The 16,779-nt window shown below is 44.3% G+C and overlaps 2 long non-coding RNA genes across 3 annotated transcripts in view; one reads left to right on the plus strand and one right to left on the minus strand.

Moving 5' to 3' along the window:
- Positions 1-16,779, plus strand: part of LOC123780458 (uncharacterized) — a 136,420-nt gene that overhangs the window by 71,911 nt on the left and 47,730 nt on the right. Inside the window, exons 3-5 of one of the 2 annotated variants that reach the window (XR_015723450.1) lie at positions 4,085-4,284; positions 6,382-6,490; positions 15,417-15,510. This is a non-coding gene — a long non-coding RNA (uncharacterized LOC123780458). The remainder of the gene's footprint in view (positions 1-4,084; positions 4,285-6,381; positions 6,491-15,416; positions 15,511-16,779) is intronic. The other variant, XR_015723449.1, reaches the window with a different exon arrangement.
- Positions 10,769-16,779, minus strand: part of LOC148106882 (uncharacterized) — an 84,311-nt gene continuing 78,300 nt past the window's right edge. The window contains exon 3 of the long non-coding RNA XR_015723451.1: positions 10,769-11,145. This is a non-coding gene — a long non-coding RNA (uncharacterized LOC148106882). The remainder of the gene's footprint in view (positions 11,146-16,779) is intronic.

A 16,779-nucleotide genomic window follows, 5' to 3' on the forward strand; every position in this document is an offset into this window, starting at 1 on the left:
TCCCGACTTAGATAATCTCGTTAGTCCCCAGTTTAAGGTGGTCTAGGTTTGCCCCTGTGGCCAGAGCCAATGGCTGTACCCACAGAACATGGACCCTGTGTGGGAAATCTCTGGAGTCTCCTCAAAGAAGAGGACCCAGGTCATATACCCTTACACTGGAAGGGTGGCCAAAGAATAGCGTTTCTGGGGTGTGACATTCCTGACAAGTAGTGAGGAAAGCTGACCTGTGTCTCCTCAGTCTGAAGATGATGTCCATCCCAACATACTGATCCTTGTCCCATCATCTGTCCTGTCTTGTCCTATCCTATCCTGAGTGGGACCCTCTGTCATGTGGGATTTGTAGGGCTTTTTAGGGTACTGTGGGACCTGGCATCCAGGCTCTTTTAAGTGGGAGCCAAAGTACAAAAAACATAACTCTAGCTCTAACCCTCAGTGCACCTGAATTGCTCTCCCATGTCTGGGTCTAGTAGGAAACTCTCCATCCTGCCTGCAAAATGCTGCCCCTGGGAGGGTGGCCACCTCCTACCCTTTCCCATTTCTGTGGTGGCTGGGCTTCTTGGAGCCTCTGGTTCTGGGTTCCTAGTGGCCCTGAGACCCCAGCGCCCCCCCCCCCCCCCGACTGAACTTGCCTCTGAACCAAGGGCAAGGATCAACTGGCCAGACACCCTGGAGTTGGAGCTTCAGCTCCTATTCCCCTAATATGGCGGCTGCCGAGGCCATGGCCCCACAGCCTGGGGAGGCCTGCGTCCTGGCAGCCCAACACTACGGTTGGTGGAACCCATCTCTGTCCACCGTGTCTCTTCCCCACTGATTCTGGAGGTGTGTCCAGCCCAGAATCTTGTGGGTGCCCCAGACCACCCTTCCTCCCATCACAGGCCTTTCTGAGCAGCAGCTCAGACAGATGTTGCAAGCTTTGCTCAAAAAGATTCCACTTGATGGCACTGTTGCTCCAGAAATGCCATCCTTGGTTGCTTTGAGGCCTTCCCTCCTCCCTTTTGTGTAAGGGCTCATGGAGGCCCAGAAGCCATCTAGCCCCAAATAGATTTGCTGTACTGGGGTGTTGGGAGGTAGTGGCTCTTCCTTTTGGGCTTCTTTTTGGCAGTAGGAATGTACCTATAATGCCATCCAAAGGAATCTGCGCGTGTGTGGATCCAGTTCCACATCTCTCTAGAAGTTTTAAGTGCACATTTCCTGGTGACAGGGACCCTGTGGTTTTTGTTGTGGTAGTGGTTGTTTTGGTATACTTGTGAATAGACCTCCACATGGAGTGTTTGGGCGGAATCCTTGCTGAGGACATTGGTTCGTAGTAGTAGATTGCGCAAGTTCTTGATGCCCCCTTTTTCTCCTTGAGGTATTGTCTGTCCTATGTGCTCCTCCAGCCACATCCAGCTTAAGAGCTCAGGAGCAGGCCCTAGAGGGTGTAGGCCATTGGGTCAGCAGGAAGAAATGACAGGGTCCAGGTCTGGTTAGAAGAAGGGAGGTGGGTTGCTCAGGCTCACCTCCAGGAGCCTTTGGCAGTCACTCTGCCATCGTGTGCCCCAGGATGGTTGTGGGTGGGTACAGGGTGTTGGGGTCCACGGAACAGGTGGAGAGCCCAGTGACTCCAGCCACACAGTCAGATGACCTGGGTGAGGGCCACTGTGTTCAGGAGACCCTGCTGGGACAGCATCCTTGGGAATGTGTCTGTATTCCACTTTACATACATACACATCAAAGTGCGTGTATGTGTTGCATCTAAGTTGACCCTTGAAGAATATGGGTTTGAATTGCATTGATCTGAATTGCATAAGGCACTTAAGTATACAGGTATTTTTCAGTAAATACAGTACAGCGCTGTAGGTGTGTTTTCCTTATGCTTTTCTTAAAATATTTCTCTCCAGTTTACTTTATTGTAAGAATACACAAGTGACACAGATAGCTACAAAGTAAGTTAATTGTTTATGTAATTGGAGAGACTTCTGGTCAACCATTGTTCTTAGTAGGTTTCTGGGGGAGTGAAAAGTTGTACGTGGATTTTCAACTGGGTTAAGTGGGCTTGTTGGCTTCCAACCCCCATGTTAATCAGTGGCATTTAATATTTCCCTTCTGTACTTTACCCTATAACTGCCTGGAGATGCCAGTATGGAAAGAAATTTCTCCAAATTGGGGCGCCTGGTTGGCTGCCTTTGGCTCAGGTCATGATCCCAGGGTCCTGGGATCGAGCCCCGCATCGGGCTCCCTGCTCAGTGGAGAGCCTGTTTCTCCCTCTCCCTCTGCCTGTCGCTCTGCCTACTTGTGCTCTCTATCTGTCTGTCAAATAAATAAATAAAATCTTTAAGAAAAAAAAAATTTCTCCAAATCAAAGCAGAAATCCTTACCCTTGTGTGATGACCATTCCCAAGTTGTCTCCATCTTTCATCCTCCGCTCCACAGTGGGGACCACATAATTTTTGTCATGAATTTTTTGGGGTTCAACTATAATGAAATCCAACAGACACAGAGGGCATTCTCCATTTCCCTTGGTCTGACACCCTAAGGCTCCTCTAGTAGTAACACTCTTTTGCATTTGACTTCTCTCACAGCCCGGAAGTCCCCTGGCCTTGGCACATCTGTACAAAGTCAAGGTCCTGTTATACTTGATCCTTTATATTTCTTTTATAATAGTACCCAGTGTCCAGTGCCTTGGATCCTTCCTGGGGCAGAGGCATAGGCTATTTCAGTTGTCCTTTCTCTTTGGATACTAGGTTCTCTTTTCTTTCTTGCTACTCTTCTCTCGTCAACCTGGGGCTTTGGCATCTGTGGTACAGTGTCAGGTTGCCCTCCCATCTGACCTGCGCGTATCACCGTCCACTCCAGAACCCGGGGGCCATCACTGGAGAAGAGCTAGGTCCTCAGTCCCTGTTCATTGTCTCTTGCTGCGGGTGGTTCGTCTTTCTCCACTCTACTGCCAGTGATAGTGGGTTGCTGCAGACCTTTGTGTCTGGCTACTGGGTGTCTCCCATTTAGACTGCTTTCTCAGTGACTGGGGAGAATGTTCTGGAAGTATATGCTCCGCTGGGCACTGGCTGTGCCTCTCTTCCTACCCTCATTGTGTTTCCAGATGTCTGAGACAAATGTGGAGTGCAAAGAAATAGCCATGGATACTTTTCAGGTCCACTGCTAGGGTACCCAGATGGGAAATCATTGCTTTTGTGTCACGAAGGCAGGTTGGGAGGATGCCAGAGAGACCAGGCCTTGCAGAATGGAGCTCCAGACTTTGAGGCTCGTGCCCCTTTACCCCAAAGTGGCCAAGATGGTGAGCCACCTTGTGTTAGCCAGGTGGCACACAGGTTGCCAGTTTTTCTGTTAGCAAAGGTGTGGAGGGCAGGTCCGCATTTCTGGTGCAATACCGCCATTATGAGGAAATGCTTTTTGCAAATATCGCAAGCCTTGTACCATCACTTCCTGGGGGAGGAGTGATAAAGGAGTGAGGCATGAGAGGAGGACAGTGTCCCCAGGAGGTGAAGAGGTCCACTAGGCACAGGGGTAAGCGTGGTGCAAAGCTGAGTCAAGCCATGGAAGCATCAGAGACAGGCACGGGTACAGGATCTTGGTCTCCAGACCTGGAGGTCTGACACAGGGAGCAAAGGTTTGGGACCTTGGTGGCTGCCATGTCTGGACAGAACTAGAAAAAATTTGCTCCAAAGGAGCCCAGGCCAGGGGGCTATGGGTATTTGGCCACATGTCGCTTCCATTAGGTGAGAGACATTTGGCCTGGGAAGGCCCAGGGGGTTGAACCTTTTGTGCTTAACCTTTTTTCCTCACCTTGGGGCCAGGTCCTGATATATATGGTCTGATTTCTTACTGGCTTAAAGTGGTCTGGGGTGGCTCAATCAGGTGAGGGTCCATCTCTTGATTTCAGCTCAGGTCATGTCAGGGTTGTGGGATGGAGCCTCACATCGGGCTCTGCCGGGCATGGAGCCTGCCTAAGATTCTCTCCCTGTACCCACCCCCCACCCCGCCCTGGTTCCTGCTGACTCATGCTCGCTCTCTCTAAAAAAAAGAAAAAGATAAGAAAAGGTTTAATTTAAAAAAATAAAGTAGTCTCTGTCTGCTCCTGCTGCAGGTTGATGGCTGCACCACAGAACATACACCCCACATGGGAAATCCCAGCAGTCTCCACAACAAGGATCCAGTTCATACACCCATATATTATTAGGAGGTTCCCATGGAGTACGGTGTTCCTGGGCTGGGCTGCAAAGTTCCTGAAGTGTGTGAGGAGAATACCTAGATTCTCTCACTCTGGGGAATGATGTCCACCTCAAGGTATTAATCCTGGTCATATCTGCTTCTGTTTCCTCCCCTTCTTAGTGCATAGCCACACCCTTTGTCATATGGGACAGGTAGGGCTGTCTGGGATACTGTGGGGCCTGGGACTCAGATTCTTTTTAGTGGGAACTAAAGTAAACAAAACAACTGTAGCTCTAACTTGTGATGTACCGGCATTACTCTTCCTTGTCTGGGTCTAGTACCAAAGTAATCAGGAAATTCTTTATCTTGTCTGCAGAATGCTGCCCTGACAAGGTGGCTATCACCTCCCCTTTCTCCTGTTCCTGTGGTGTCTTGGCCTGGACACTCCAGTCCTGGGTTCCTTGTTGCCCTGAGACCCTAGGAACTCCTGGCCGAATTTGCTTTGGACTGAAGGCAAGGATCCACAGGCCAGATGACCTGGAGTATGAGCTTCAGCGCCTTGGCTACTAACATGGCTGCTGCCGAGGCCACGCCCCCACAGCCTGGGGAAGCCAGCAGCCAAAGCTGCGCTCCGTCCATCCTGTGTTGTTTCCTCACTGATATTGGAGGTTGCCAGGCTGCTGGATCTGGTCCAGAATATTCTGGGTGCCCCAATCCCACCCTTCTTCCCATCATAGGGCTTCCTCACGGGATCCATGGTCAGCCTCAGCATCTGCAGGCTTTTCTTAAAAAGTATCCACTTGATGGCACTGTTGCTCCAGAAATGCCAACACAGGCTTGCAGGTGTGGCCTCTCTCACTTTGGTGAATCTGAAAATGCCCCTGGGGGAGGTTTAAAAGTCATCTGTGCTCTTCAGGTGGGGTCAACTCTACTGTGCTGTTGGGGCAGGTCCTGGTTTTTTCCTTTGGGTTTCTTGCTGGCAGTAGGAATACGTCTATCCCCCCATCTCAGAGTTTTAAGCCTGCATTTCCTGGCAAAAGGGACCCCGTTTTCTCTGCATTCTTGTGGATGGAGATGTGTATGGGTGTTCTGGGTAGAATCCTAGTTTTCCAAGGACGTTGATTTATAGCAGTAGGTGTCACGATGACCTGGATGGTCCCCTGTTCTCCTTGAGATATTGCCTGTCTTCTGTGCTCAACCAGGTTCTGCATCCAGCCCTAGAGGGAGTAGGCAATTATGGCAGCAAGAGGAACTGGTAAGGTCCAGGTCTGGTTAGAAGAGGGGAGGTGGATTGCCCAGGCTCAGCTCCAGGAGCCTCAGGCAGTCACTCTGCCTTGTGTGCCCCAGGATGGTTGTGGGCGGGTAGGGGGCGGTGAGGTCCATGGGACAGTGGCCCCGTGGCTCCGTCTATACAGTTATGACCTTGATGAGGATCATTTGTTCAGCAGCCTTTTCTGAGAAGCTGTTCGTGAGAGAATGTCTGTACTCTACCCTCAAACCCCTAATTCGTTTATTCATATACATGTATACATCATGTGTATATGGAAATACGTATTTCCAAACTCTTACACTTTTCCGGAACTGCCTTGGAGATGCTACTGTGGATAGAAATTTCTCCCAATCAAAGCTAATGCTCCTACCATTGCTTGGTGACCATTCCCAATTTGCCCACCTGTCTTCTAACCCCCTTTCTACATTGGGGAACCTCTTGTCGTTTTTCACTGTGTATGTTTTAGCCCTGAATGCCATCGACAACAATAAGACACAGAGGGCCATCTACATTTCACCTGTTTTTGTCCTCACAATGCTCACAGAAAAATATACGTTCCTTTGTCTTTGGCTGCTGTCCCAGCGTATAGGTGGCCTTGGCACATCTGTGCCAGAGTAAATGTCCTGTTCTCCTTGAACCTGTCCTTTTCTTTTTGAAGATTTTATTTTTTATTTGTTTGAGAGAGAGAGCCAGAGAAAGCATGAGTTGGGGGAGAGGCAGATGGAGAGGGAGAGGCAGACTCCCTGCTGAGCAGGAAGCCCGATGCAGGCCAGGATGCCGGGATCCTGACCTTAGCGGAAGGCACACACTTAACCAACGGAGCCACCCAGGCGCCCCGTTTCTTTTAAGAAACTACCTGGGTCGGATGCCTGTATCTCTGCCTGGAGGCAGGAACATAGGTTATTTCATGGGTCCCTTCTCTTTGGACATTAGATTTCTCTTTTCTTCCTCTCCTATGATAGGAGTGGCTCTGTGCGGCGTACAGATTTGTTTACCAGAGTTCGAGTGCACATGATCGGAATACATTTTCCAACGTCAGCGTCCACCCAGAGGAAATTGGTTGGTCAAACTGTAAGTCAACCACATCCTAGAGTAAATGCCTTTATCACCAGAAAGTCAATGTGGTGGGTCTGTTTGGGGCCAGAGAGGAGAAAGTTGGTGCCCATTTACCCGCATGTCACGTGAGCTGCCATCAGTTGAGGATCTATTTGTAGAGGAGGAGCCTAAGGATACAGGACCCTGAATTCTTTGGGTCAGGATATGCCATTGGTAGGGGGGTAGGGATGCCTTGCTTTGTTTCTTTGCCTAGCTTACTTAATAAGCTTTTGGAGTGGTGCCTAGAAAAAATTAAGCCTTCAGCTGATACGGAGCTTGCAAGGCAGTTCCCAAGGAGGATGGCCTTCGTCGTTATGGGCCAGTGTTTAGGGCTTGAAATGTCCGTGTCGTTTGTGATAAAATTGGGTTGGTGGGAAATGGGAAAACCTGGAAATGAGTCGGGGGGGGGGCGCGGTTCTTTCTGTCATGATTAAAATGTTCTAGCTGATGTGTATATTAACTCTGAATAGCTAAAAACCACTGAATTGTTCACTTTAAAGAAGTGAATTGTACAGTATATACTGCAGTTAAAGTAGCACTCAGAGGGAATTATAACTGTATGAACATGTATTTTTTAAATAGAGGAGACCTTAAATGAACAACATAACTATTGTTTTCTAATCTTAGAAATCAGAAGAAGATCAGCAAACTAACACAAAGCAAAAGCAGAAAGAAGGAAATAATTAAGGCAGGGATAAAGAAGGAAATACAGACTAGAAGAGAAGAAAACTACAAGTTAGTTCTTTGAAAAGATCGATTAAAGTGACAGATCTTTAGCAAGACCGAATGGAGAAAACGGAAATAACTGAAGTTAAAAATGTGAGGCAGGGGGACACTATAGCCTATGTCAGAGAATTGGATGGGCGATTGGATTGTATTATGAACAACTGTACCCAACAAATAATAAGGTAAAATTAGTAGAAACAAGTTACAAAAGCTGACTCAAGAAGGTATAGATAGATGATCTTAACAGAGATGTAGCGGTTACATATTTTGATTAAGTAGTTAAAAATCTCCATCACATACAATTCCAGGACAAGATGCCATCACTGGGAAATTTTAACCACTTAAAGAGGAACTGGCACTAATCCTCAGATCTAATAAATTGGGAACACATCTGTATTAGGGTCTCCAGAGAAATGGTGCCATATAGAGAGGCAGAGAAATTTATTTTATGAAATTGGCTCATGTGATAGTTCAAGCTGAGAAGTACAGAATCTGCATAGTAGGCTGGCCTGCTTGGGACCCATGAGAAGGAGTCTTATGGCAGAGTAGGGGTAGAATTCTCTCTTCTTCGTAGGACTTCTATCGTTTTTCTCATGTGGCCTTCAGCTGATTGGATAAAGCCCACCTGTCTTGTAATCTGATTTAATGATTGAAATGTTAGTCTCATCTAAAAATACCTTCACCATTTAGACTGGTGTTGGACCAAATATCTAGGTGCTATTGCTTAGCCGTGTTGACACATAATCTTAACAGCCTATGTCATTCTTTGAGACCAGCATTACCCTGTGTCAAAGCCAGGCAAAAATAACAAGAAAACTACAGACCAATATCTTGTCTGACTATACACATACAAATCCTCAGCAGAATACCGCCAAACATAAGCCAAGCATATTTGAAGATTATATATCAGGAACGAGTGAGTTTTACTCCAGGAATGCAAAGGTAGATAAACATGAGGATATTAATCAATGTAATATGCACATAAATAGAATGAAGGTGAAAACCCACATAATCATCTCAATTGATGTGGAATAACTCCTTGACAAATACCCTTTTATGAGAACAATAAAATAGGAACTTCAGCACGATAAAGGGCATATGTGAAAACCCCACAGCCAATGTCATACTCAATGGTGAAAGACTGAAATGTTTCCCATGAGGAAGAGCATGATGCCCATGATTGCCACTTCAAAATTTTACTGGAAGTTGTAGCCATAGCAAAATTAGGTGAGAAAAAGAAAAGCCATCCAAATTGGAATGGCTTTTTGCAGATGACATGGAGTATCCCAAGAATACACACACACACTAGAGTGCTAATACATGAATTTGGCAAAGGTGCAGAATATAAGATCAGTATGCAAATATCGGTTGTATTGTCCATAAATGCAACGACATGTATCTACTTGTGGCAGAGGGAAGTGTACACACAGACATTAGGAAGAGAAGGCAATGTGAAGACAGAACAGAGATATGTGGCCATGAGCCAAGGGATGCCAAAAGTTCTGGAAGGTGGAAAAGGCAAGGAAAAAATTGTCTCCTGTAGCCTCTACCCTACCAACACCTCAACTGTGGACTTCTGCCCCCCAGAACTGTGAGAGAGAAATTGTTGTTGTTACAAGCCACTCAGTTTGTGGCAGTTTGTTATGGCAGCCCTAAGAAACGAATACAATTATCCTTACACCACTTTAATTCCCTTTTACCTTCTAAGTGAATTTCATATTCCCTATGGCGTTTCCAATTATTTAGATAATGTACTGAAAGAGAAACAAAGTGGTGAGTTCACAAAGGAAAGGGAAAGAGTCCGCAATCAGACTCTCTTATCATACCATACTTGTACACAGCTATGCAGTTATTTTTACATTAATGACAACCAGTGCCTAGAAGATGCCAAAAACCTCTAGTCAGGGTTTTTACCTTTGAACATTTGACTCTCTGTGGGGAATCTAGTGCTGCTATTCAAGAATCAATACATGGAGTTCAGGTTTATACATTTATTTCTGCTTCATTTCATAATTTAGAGCAGACAGTATGATAAAGGAGCAGGAGATCCCCCAACCAAGGTAATGGTGGTGGATATAGTATATACCAGTTAGTAGAGGTAAAGCAGTCGGCGGAGGAGGAGCAATTCCTATGGGTAGAGGTGGTACTGGGAGAGCTGGTGGCGGGGATGGCCCTCTGTCTGCCTGTGGATGTGGTGGAGAGGTCCTGGACTTTATGAGCAACCTCCAGGTCCAAGTCCATGTTCCTAAATACTTGTAATAGAATATACAGCCCAGAATGCATAGCAATAGACACTTGTGATTTTTTATAGATTATATACTGCATATTAATTGATCAGCATTCAGTGATATAACAGTACATGCAAAGGACTTAGATCACATAGATATGTGATGAGCACTGTACACAATGACTACTTCTGCTAATACTCTGATACTAGGAGAGCTGGCCTCCTCGTCAAAGGCCTTGTGAAACAGTACTCCAAAATAATGAAAACCTAGATATCATGATAAACCTATGCAAAGGAGAAATCCTCTGTCTGGCTTGGACTGTTAGACTGGTTGGTTCAAAAATTTTTCCTCACTTTTGATCCTCATTAGAACTCCATAATGTAGTTAGTTAGGAAAACTAGTTTGATCTCACTACTTAACGAAGAGTTACCATAGTCTAGAAATTTAAGTGACTAATGCAATGTCTTAGACTCAATCAGTTCTAAAGCTTACCTCCTAATAAAGACTTTTTTTAAAGATTTTATTTATTTATTTGACAGAGATAGACAGCAAGCGAGAGAGGGAACACAGGCAGGGGGAGTGGGAGAGGAAGAAGCAGGCTGCCAGTGGATGAGCCTGGTGTGGGGCTCAATCCCAGAACGCCGGGATCACGCAGTGAGCCAAAGGCAGACACTTAGCAACTGAGCCCCTCAGGTGCCCCTCCTAATAAAGATTTTAAGTGTAATGGGATATTTTGGCATAGATAACTTTACATATCCACTTACATTTTCTTTTTTGAAATGATGGTAGTAGATATTTAAAGAGGTATAAAAAGCTTCTGGAATTGAGGATTTTCTTTTTGCAAGGAAATACCGTGGACCCAATTTTTCAAATCATCATTAAAATTTCCTCTCAACAGTTTTGCTTCTATAACATATTCTTTCAAAACATCCAGGGCAATTTAATGAGCTTTTTCCCCACCTGAAAAAGATATGTTGTTTTGAAAAATGTTATTTGTAGACTTATTGAAACTAAAATGCGTAATTGCCAGTAAGTCTGCTAGTGGTCACATTTCCCTTTTATATGACAAGATCATTTTTTCTAAGATTTATTTATTTATTTTGAGACAGAGTGTGTGCAGGGGGTGAGGGGTACAGTGGGCAGGAACTAAGGGAGAGAAAGAACCTCAAGCACACTCCCTGCTGAGCGCAGAGCCCTATGGGCCTTGATCCCACCACCCTGAGATCATGACCTGAGCCAAAACCAAGAGTCGGACACAACCGACTGAGCCACCCAGGCACCCCTAGATTATTTTCTACCATTGAACTCAATGTGACAAGACAAAAAGTCTTTGTAGCTTCGTTACCTTGGTCTGATGTTGCTGGAATTCTGTTCCAAGGTCTTTGAATTTTTATTCCTTGCAGTTCATCTTGAACTTGTGGTCAGGTTCTGAATTCTTCAATTCTCTGCATTAATCACCACTATGAATGTACACATAATTTCAGGAAGGCCTTAAGTAATATTACATGTTAAATAAATGGAGGATTTTTTGCTTGCTGCAGTCTCAGACGCTCTGAAATTCGGAGTTCTTGATTATTTTCATGACAGTTAAGTTCTCTGTGGAGGCAGGGCTGGTGGCTGTCGTGGTAGCAAGATGAAATATGCCCCCGACCTATGGTAAAAAACCACTTCCCACTTCTGGAAAATAAAAACAAGAAAATGAGAGGACAGAGTAGTTTTTCTTCATATATTGTGAAAACATTCATTGTTCTACTGTTGAAAATTGTACTTAACTTCTAAGAGTTAATTAGAAAGCAAATCCTCATAATAAGCCATTAACACCAAATGCTGATGAGGGGGCACAGCAGGAACTCTCATTCATTCCCGGTGGCAATGCTAAATGCCACTTCAGAACATATGGGTGGGGGAGCCAGAGGGAGAAGCAGACTCCCCACTGAGCAGGGAACCTGATGCAGGGCTCGATCCCAGGACCCCAGGACCCCGGGATGGGATCATGACCTAAGCCAAAGGCAGACTCTTCACCGACTGAGCCACCCAGGTGCCCAAAAGTAAACATCCTCTTACCATAAGATCCAGCAATTGCGCTTGTTGGTATTTACCCGAGTGAGTTGAAAACATGTCTGCACAGAAGTCTGTACACAAATGTTAACAGCAGCTTTATTTGTAATTGCCAAAACATGGAAGCAACCAAAATGTCCTTCAGTAGATGAATGCATAAATGAATGGAAGTACCTCCAGACAATGAAATGTAAATGGAATAAAAGAAATGAACAATCGAGCTACAAAAAGACACAGGGGCAGGAGGCAGCGCCTGGGTGGCTCAGTGGGTTAGGCATCTGCCTTAGGTTCAGGTCATGAACCCAGGGTCCTGAGATGGAGCCCCGCATTGGGTTCCCTGCTCAGTGGGGAGTCGGCTTCTTCCTCTCCCCCTTTGCCCCCTCCCGCTCATGCTCTCTCTCAAATAAATAAATCTTTAAAAAAAAAAAAAAAACCATAGAAATACAACACAAGTGTTGAGCTTCAATGTAAACTATGGACTTCCTTGTAACCAACGTACCACAGTAATGCAAACTGTTAGTAATAGAAGAAACTAGAAGAAGGGAGTAGGCGAGGGATTATATGTGAACTCTATACTTTCCAGCCTTTGTAAACCTAAAACTACTTAGAAAATAGTCTATTAATATTTTTAAAAGCTATCAATCAGTTCAGTTTCTTAACTGTATAACTTTGAAAAGAGATTGTACTGATAGAATGCTCAAATGAATGGACATTTTCTACTACAACCTTCATTGCCTAGCATCCACAAATAAGTGCTTCAGAGTGTAAAATAGTTATGTCTGAGATGGCTGAAGCAAACCACTTGAATGAAATGTTATGAGAATAAAGGTGGGAGGTTAAAATATAGTACAAGGCCAGAGAGACCATCTGATGGGGATGACGGGTTCCAGAATATACCACCCTAAAGTATGCCTCTTTGGAACAGGGACTATTTTAAGCTAAAGACCGTTGAGAACCAGCCAACATAGGAAAGGCTCCAAAAACAGCACAAGCTCTCTTTTGTAAAGGAAATTTCTATCAGTAAAAAGTATCTCTCTCCCCCCCTTACCAGTAGAGGAGGGCTATTACCACTTAATTTTTTCCCCTTAAGTGACATATAACATAGTGTACGTTTAAGGTGTACCACATGATTTGGTATACATATATCAAAGATAAATGTACATCTTCTGAAATGATTACCACAATAAGGTTAGTTAACACACCCATCACCACCACGTAGTTACCTTTTTTTTGTGTTTCTGGTGAGAACTTTGAAGAACTCTCAGCAACTTTGCCGTTAACTATAGTCACCATGCTGTACATTAGATCCCCAGAATAAATTATTTGTCAGAGAGAGAAAGCACAAGCAGAGGGAGTGGCAGGCAGAAGGAGAAGCAGGCTCCCCGCTGAGCAGGGAGCCCGATGGGGGACCTGATCCCAGGACCTCAGGATGATGACCTGAGCCTAAGGCAGATGCTTAACCCACTGAGCCACCCAGCATCCCTTTTTCATTTTATAATTGGAAGTTTGCACCCTTGGACCTCCTTTACTCATTTCCTCCACGCCTGCCCCTGGTAATCACCAGTCTACTCCGTTTCTTTGAATTTGTTTGTATTAGATTCCACATATAAATAAGGTCATATGGTATTTGTCTTTCTCTGACTTCTTTCACTTAGCACAATGCCCTCAAATTTCACCCATGTTGTTGTAAGTGGTCACATTTTCTTTTCTAGGACTGAATAATATTCCACTGTGTGTGGAATGCTCCATGCTGTTTTCCATAGTGGCTGTACCAATTTATGTTCTTGCAACAATGTATAAGGGGTCTCTTTTCTCCACATCTTGCCAACACTTAATAGGTATCTTTTACCAACTTTTATCGATGCAGATGGCATGACTTACTAAACAACCCTCGTTGACCATACGTTTCCTGGTTTCCTTCCCATACCTTGCCTCCACTCCTTCACCCCTCACCAGAAACCCAAACTGTCTTTTCCTTGTTTAGCATAAGGTGGTTTACAACCCAAATTCAAACCACCCCTTTGGGTTACTCATTGCTCGGTACTCCCAGTGTGTACTTATGCTATGCACATGTTAATAAAGTTCTCTTTTTGTCCTGTTAAGATTTTCCTCCACCAGGGACAATGATCTGGTACATCCTGTCCCAGCCCTACCTCATCAGGCTTCTAAATAGGTTCAAACAAGCCTGAAAACTTAAGTTTGGCTAGATAAAGATAATACTTACATCTTTTTTTTCCCTTTGTTACAGATGTCACCCTGGGTCACTTTGGAAGGCTATACACCTATTCCAATGATGTGATTTCTGTTTCTAAAAGTGATACATCTTTCTAGCTAGAATTGTCTGTAGAGTCTGTGGAATAAAAATTTTAACTGTTAGCAAATATTCATTCCCAGAGTAGATTGGCCTTTAGAAATTATAAAAAGTCATTCAGTTCCAACTCTAAAGAAAGATCGGGTGAGCAATATGGAATGATAATAATGGTTGGGATCAAACCTAAATTATTACTTAATAATTGTTTCATCCATTCATTTCTGAGTCCCTGGAAAATATCCCACTGTGGCTTATCCAGATCTTCTCTAGTATATTTAAATTTCAAACACTCCCCAAAGTCTTTGTGACCAGTCAGTGACCTTGTTTCCAGGTTCACTGAGAAGATGTGAGTTTGGTCAGCAGCTTCACTGCTATCCATGTTAAGATTTCTCTGAATCCTGGTGACTAACATAACATAATGAAAAATTTTAAAAAAAGAAAAGATTTCTCTGAATCTGGGACACCTGGGTCGCTCAGTGGGTTAAGCATCTGCCTTTGGCTCAGGTCATCATCCTGAGGTCCTGGGATCAAGCCCTGCACCGGGCTCCCTGCTCAGCGGGGAGTCTGCTTCTCCCTCTCCAAATAAATAAATAAAATCTTTAAAAAAAAAAAGAGGCAATATAGAGTAGTAATAAAATGATAGGAATTTGTTGTAAGATCTGAGCTCAGCTTTGCCACCAAATGATTGTGGTTTTAAGTCATTTATATTTCTTGGATCTTAGCTTATCACTAAGAAGAGAGGGTAAGATTAGTGGACTTCAAAGAAGACCTCTTTCTGCTCACATACTTCAAATCCAACTTGTGTCGTTAATTTTTAAATTACAAGTAGATTACGTGCCTCTCCACAAATGTAGCAATAAACCATTTACAGAAGGAAATTGTGGACAGTGTGCTTGTTTGGGTATTATGCTCAAAAAGCACAGGAGAAGCTAATTTTAGGAGAGGAGATGGGAATAGGGATTCAGAGAATATTCTCTGATAACAGAGAATAAAATGGAGTAAACATTGCTAAGAGGGTTATTTAAAATGGAGCCAGGAGGATACTGAAAAAGTGGGACTTACGTTTCCTGTCTCAAATTCTCCGAATTGTTGCTGACTTTAGCTAAAAGCCAAGGCATCTGCTGCGTGTTAGAATTGAACATAAATGGGGGCGCCTGGGTGGCTCTGTCGGTTAAGTGTCTGGCTCTTGATTTCAACTTAGGTCATGATCTCAGGGTGGTGAGTCATGATCTCAGGGTGGCGAGATCGAACCCTGCATTGGGCTCTGCGCTGGGGAGTGTGGAGCCTGCTTAAGATTCTCTCTCTCCCTCTGACCCTCCCTCCTACACCCCTGCTCACACACGTGCACACACTTTCTCTAAAATAAATCTTTAAAAAAAAAAGGGGATTGAACATAAATGGACTTTCCACCTAGCACTACTCTTAACAACCAATCACATTTCATTCAAAACAACGTAGGTAAATCCCCTCCTCTAAAACCCTCAGCTTTGTCTCCGGAGCACACTTGATTTCAGTTGACTCTGTGTCTCCCATATTGCAAACCCTAGACCCCATGTTCACATACAATTTTATTTTGCAGATTGCAGTTCTGCCTTTCAATATTACATGGTGTCAGGAGTGACATCCACAGTGACCAGTCGCCATCCTCCAGCACAGCCATGGATTTGAGTGAGGTACCTACAAGAGTCTGTTTCACTCATCTCAGTAGCTTTGGGTCATGGTGGTTAAGTCCTCTCGGTCCTGAACCTCCCTCCTTTGGATTGAGGTTTAGGCCTTTAGTTGGGTTCTCTGTCTTGCTGGCTTCCATCCTCACTCATATTTGAGGAGAGGATTCTGTCTTCACATTGCCTAGTGGAAGATTACCATTTAGTAGTCTTCTACTAATTCATGGGAAATCCTACTTCTAAGAAGGACTTTTATGACCAACCCTCTTCTGGGACTCCTGCAGGTTTTATGTTTAAAGAATATGATCCTTCCTGCTCTAAATTTTTGCCCTGTTGGACTCCTATTACCTGGAATGATTTAAAACTCCACTGGCTATGATGGGGCAAAAATTAGTTCACTTGAGTGCACAAGTGGAAAAAGGCTACAAAGCCAAACAAAGCCAGTGGGAAGCTGCTTTTAATTGGTATCTAGAGGCCTCAAAAAGAAAAACTGAGACGTTTGCTTCCCTTCAGGCAGTTAGCTTCCAAAAGTTTTGAGTTAATTCGGATATTTACAAGAGGCTTTCAAAATTAGAAAAATAGGCCAGATCCTCACAAACTTCCCCTTCCTTCACACTCACCCACTACTCCATCTTCTTTTCCTCTATATCCATCCTTAGCTCAACTCCCTTTCTATGCTGGAGACCCTCACCCCTCCTTCACATCCTACGGGACCTTAAAGCTCCCCTGTTATCTTCCTCTTCTTGCTGCCCCATTTAAGGTTAAGCCTGGGAAAGCAGCAGTTGCCTAGACTTCCTTCACTCCCTGGTCAAAAGCTGAATTACAGACTATAGCTAAAGAATTCCCCAAAGCCACTGAAGATCTTCATAAATTTGCTGAGAAATTTGCCAGTGTGATCCAAACATACGAACCTGTTGTTTTTTCTGATTTATATCAACTAATCATAACGCTAGTTGATGGAGGACAGGTTAGGAACTGCATGCATCTAGCGCATTGGGTTAACAGTAGACGATTTCTCCAAATGGAGAGCCACTGACAGAACAGAAGCCCTTAAACTGAGAAAGAGACTCTGTGAAACTATTCCTAAGGCTTTCCCAGAATCCATAGAGTGGAAAAAAAAAATTCAGCAATGTATTCAAAAACCTGAAGAATCTGTTCTCAATTATTGTAACCAACTAGAGACGATCTTTGCCAAAAACCCTGGCCTTTCTGCTATCGATCAAACCACTTACACCTTTTTTAATTCCATCTTTGTTGATGGCTTAGTTGAAGAACTAT

The sequence above is a fragment of the Ursus americanus genome, chromosome X (genome assembly GCF_024610735.1).
Source record: "Ursus americanus isolate L20-20 chromosome X, mUrsAme1.1.p, whole genome shotgun sequence".
Lineage (NCBI taxonomy): Eukaryota > Metazoa > Chordata > Mammalia > Carnivora > Ursidae > Ursus > Ursus americanus.